Here is a 5200-nt window from a genome sequence, read left to right as displayed (position 1 = left end):
GACCCGCCCTGGCGGGTGCCCGCCTCTCGTTCTAGATGGCCTTACGCCCTCTTGTCAAGTCCAGTCTGTGTTCTCTCATGTCCCCACAGACTTGTACTGTCCCCTCACGTATCCGCATTGTGTCCCCTTACGTCCCCACAGCCTTGTACTGTCCCCTCATACATCTCCGTTGTGTCCCCTTATGTCCCCACAGCGTTGTGTTGTCCTCTCACACATCGCCATGGTGTCCCATCTGCCTCATGCCATCTACACAATGTCCCCTTATGGCCCCGTGGCCTCACACTGTCCCCTGACAGATCCCCACAGCGTTCCCTCACATCCCCACAGCCTTGCACTGTCCCCTCACATGTCCCCACTGTGTCGCCTCACATCCCCACGGCCTCATGCTGTCCCCTCACACATCCCAATTGTGTCCCCTTTTGTTCCCACAGCATTGTACTGTCCCCTCACATGCCCCCATGGCATCCCCTCATATCTCAGCTGCCTTGTGCCACCCCCACAGTGTCCCCTTATGGCCCCGTGGCCTTGCACTGCCCCTGACAGACCCCCACAGCACTCCCTGACATTCCCACAGCCTCGTGTTGTCCCCTCACGCGTCCCCTCCATGTCTCCTCACATCCCCACAGCTTTGCACCCCTGACACATCCCCATGGCATCTCCCCCCATCCCCACAGACTCACACTGTCCCCTCACTCATAGAATCCCAGAATCATTGGGGTTGGAGAAGCCCTCCAGGATCATCTGGTCCAACCATCCCCCTACCATCAATGTCACCACCAGACCCTGTCCCCAAGCACCACGTCCAACCTCTCCTTGAACACCCCCAGGGACGGGGACTCCCCCACATCCCTGGGCAACCCATCCCAAGGCCTGACCGCTTTTGCTGAGCAGAAATGTCTCCTCATTGCCAACCTGAGCCTCCCCTGGCACATCCATCCCCATGATGTCCCCTCACATCCCCATAGCCCTGCTGTGTCCCCCCACATGTTCCCACATCATCCCTTCGTGTCCCCACAGTGTCCCCTCCTTGTCCCCACAGCCTCATGCTGTCCCCTCATGCATCCCCACCATGTCACCTGCATCCTTCTTGCCACCCCTTTCCTTGTCACCCAGCAGTCCTGTCCCCATCCTTGCTCTTGGTCATGTAGAAGACACCCAGGGCAGGGAAAAGTGAACCACAAACTTGTTGGAAATTACCCATTTTCCTTTTTTATCAGCCCTGCCTGGGGCTTGCCTGATCCTTGCTGGAATGCCAGGGGGGAAACAAATTGGAGTCTGGAGTCCTTCTGCTCCCTGCCCCAGGGAAATGTCAGCGCTGAAGGGCAGGGCGAGGCGTTACTTGATGGAGATGCCTCGTGTTGGCGGCTTAAAACTGTTCTTAATCCAGGATAAACCCTCCCCAAGTTTCCACTGGGGAACTTCTAGCTTGGTGCTGATGTCCAGCACTTCTCATAACACGTGCTAAATTTACTCTGTGGTTTCTTTTATTTTTATTTATTTTTTTGCAATAAATACCAAATGCAGGAAGACAAGGTTCCCCATCCCACTGCATTTACATCCCTTTTGTAATCCACCGTCACAGGAAGCCAAGGACTTTATCAATACACCAATTCTGATTTCCAAGGGCTTCTCCATAGCTGATGCAGTTAATTTAAAAACTCATAAAGTCTACAGAGTGTTTTTGTTTGTTTGTTTTGGTTTTTACTTTTTTTACTTTTTTTTTTTTTTTTTTTTTTTTCCTCCTTCCCACGTGGATTATACTCAATTTTATTTGCTATGCTTCTTATTTATCTCTCCTGGCTGGGTTATAGCATGGCCCCACACGTGGATTAACTGGGTCTGGGCGATTGCTGCTGCAAGGAAAGGGACGTCTGGCTTCTCCCACCTTCCCTGCATCCCATTTACCTGAATCCCCCTGTCTCTGGCACCTTTGTCAGCCCATTTAATCCTCCTGAACCACTTCTTTTCTATATACCAGCTACTTAGGTTAGTAAACTGTTACCTGTAAATTGAGTCTATGATTTAAGTAGTCAGGAATAAACTATAACGCATCAAACCACCCTGAACCAACTCCATAGACCTTTTGCTGGGAAAATAAAACCATCATGGGTGGGATGCACAGAGTCACAACCTGCAAGCCCCGATGCTGCATGCAGGTGGCTTGCTTTTCTTTGTTGTACCGAGAGTTAAAAGCAAGACAAAAGAAAGAACTTCTCAGCATCTAACCGTGCCACGACACCTGTTTCTGTGGGAGAGAAGTGATGCGTGTTTCCTTCTGCTCTTAGTATTTTCAGGTGGGCCACAGCACTGAGCTGAAAAATATGTTTTTAGGGCCAGAAGCAAGTTCCGATGGAGAGTTCAAGTGATGGAGAGTGAAATATCACCTCTATGAGCATTGGGTCCTTTTCTGATTTATATTATGTCTCCAGGAATACTGGCTTCAGAAAACTGAGAGGTTGAAATGGAGTGCCATGTCTCACAGGACTGAACCATGCAGCAGGAGAATCTCAAATTAACTTTGGGTGTGTGAGGTCTGTAACTCGAATGCATTCATTTATTGGTACTGAGAGCTGTAACGGAGAAGAAGAGAGATAGACTTGGCTGCTTTGAAAGGAAAGATTGCAAAATTAGCCTTAACACTCGAGGAATAATCTTCCTTTGGGTGCCCAAGGTGGTGACACCAGCCCTAATATCAATGATGTTGCAAAGTATACATTTAATCAGCAAGAGCTAAGCAAGGACCTTTAACTCCCTGAAGTCAGGCATTTTATTTCTGATTTTAAAAGGAGCAGGAGAAAGGTCAAAATCATTATTCACATACTGCTCTTTGTTATGAAAAGGCAATGATTTTTTTGCAGATTCTGGGACTTGCTGAATATTCGTATGAGAGGTCCCCAGGTCTGCCCAAAGCTGGTAAAGAGGCATTTTGCAATTTCATCTCGTGAATCGAACCGTTGTGCAAAATGTTCCTATCCAATGGTGCTTGAAACACAGCAGCTGATCAACAATGAAATGAAAACTACAACCTGAAACCAAAGTATGGAACAGTTGAATATTAACGTCCTTTTACCGTTTTCTCAAAGAAAAAAGAAGTGAAGATGTGACAGAGCCACTGAAACTCCCAAAGCAGCACTGCAGAGATGGATGCAAGGAGACCTGGAATAAGCAATGAGATTTCGCTGGGGATGCACATCAGCTCAGTACTAGAAGCAGAAGAAGAACCAAGGTGTGCTGATCCCATTTGTGACTTTATGCCCTAAATGCCCTGATTCCCCTACAAACATTGCAGTCAACAGGGGAGATCAAACAAGCCTTGTAGTTTGAAGGCAGCCAGCATCGCAGCTGCACACTTGTGGTCCTCGTACTCCAGCTGAGCTTACCAGGGACATGAAACCTGGCTTCTTGTCTGTGATATCTCTCCTGTTGCACTTGGCCCTGGCAAATATTGCCCTTTTTGGGTTGCACGTAGTGGACCCAGGGTGTAAACCAGGGACATGTCCCTAACATCACTGTAGAGAGCGGCAATCTCAGTTGTAAACTAATTAGGTGCCCTCTCAGCCCTGGTGTTTTGGGGAGTCCCAGTTTATCCTCTGAGCACCTGGGCATTTTTTTTTGTTCGTTTGCTTTATTTTTGTGAAATATCCAGAATGGCAAAGCCTGAAAGAAACGCAGCAGTGGGCACACACAAACCTTGCACTGCGCTCCTTGGGACCCAGAAAATTCTCCTGAGTGTGCAGCAATAACTTTATTAGTATACAAACCCCCCAGTTTTCAGCATCAACACCTGTAAAGGTACAAGATAATTTTTAAAACGTCTTGCAACTTTGATAACTGTTTCTTCTTTTTCTCTTTCTCTTTCTCTTTCTCTTTCTCTTTCTCTTTCTCTTTCTCTTTCTCTTTCTCTTTCTCTTTCTCTTTCTCTTTCTCTTTCTCTTTCTCTTTCTCTTTCTCTTTCTCTTTCTCTTTCTCTTTCTTTCCTTTTCCTTTTCTCTTTCCTTTTCCTTTTCCTTTTCCTTTTCCTTTTCCTTTTCCTTTTCCTTTTCCTTTTCCTTTTCCTTTTCCTTTTCCTTTTCCTTTTCCTTTTCCTTTTCCTTTTCCTTTTCCTTTTCCTTTTCCTTTTCCTTCTTCTTCTTCTTCTTCTTCTTCTTCTTCTTCTTCTTCTTCTTCTTCTTCTTCTTCTTCTTCTTCTTCTTCTTCTTCTTCTTCTTCTTCTTCTTCTTCTTCTTCTTCTTCTTCTTCTTCTTCTTCTTCTTCTTCTTCTTCTTCTTCTTCTTCTTCTTTCATCATAAATCTACTGGATGCTGCACTGATCTTGGAAACAGCATAAGGACTGGCTGGCAGGGGAGCTGCAGGGATCCTTCTGGTGCACGGTGACTGCTCACACATTAATTCACACATCACATTAGAGCTGGTTGCTCTACAAGGGCAGCAGTTCCTGCAGACTGGCCCATGAAATTGGGGCCAAGGGGCTGAAGACTCGAACTTACCCTGCCTCCTTGTCCTGGAGAGTAACACTTGTAAATGATCCTGCACAGATGAAACACTTAAAATAATTTAAAGAAAAGGAAAAATGGGAGCAAGGGAAATATTCTCATTGTAATGCAGCAAACGGATAGATGCTGAAGGGCATGTGCCTGGGGTTCCTGTTGCATAACTGGAGATGTTTGAAGCACTTCCAGGGGGCATTGCCGTGAACCTTCCTAGGACACCTGTTTTGGTATTGACCCCGAGAGGAGTCTGTTTTTCTTCAATGCCCAGAAAATCAACCTAGTGTAACCGTGTCAGGTTTAGACATCTAAATTTGTGGTTGCCGAAGGCAAGATGCATCAATCCTAGTGCAGGATCTGAAAATACTTTGGGAGCATTCCCTTAAAAGACCCGATAATACTCTCTTGTATGGAATTTGCAGTGCTCTCATACGAGGCTCTGACAAATGTAAGTTAAACGCGAGTTCCTCTTCCAAGAAGCAGATGAGGTTTATCCCCATTTCAAAGACGACGATGCTGAGACACAGAGAGGTTATGTGATCTGTCCAAGAAGCTTTCAATACTCCCAGGTGTAAAGCCCGAGTATCCTGACTCTCAAACTTTCGTTCTCCAAGCTCTATAAAAGATTCTTTCAAACGTTGCTTGTGTGTAACAAAATGTCTTGTACTTAGAGCTTCCCCCAGCCAAAACCACCAGCACCGGCAGAAACCAAG

Source organism: Aythya ferina, assembly GCF_964211825.1.
Source record: "Aythya ferina genome assembly, chromosome: 1".
In the NCBI taxonomy this organism is placed as follows: domain Eukaryota; kingdom Metazoa; phylum Chordata; class Aves; order Anseriformes; family Anatidae; genus Aythya; species Aythya ferina.
This window is presented reverse-complemented; position numbering follows the sequence as displayed.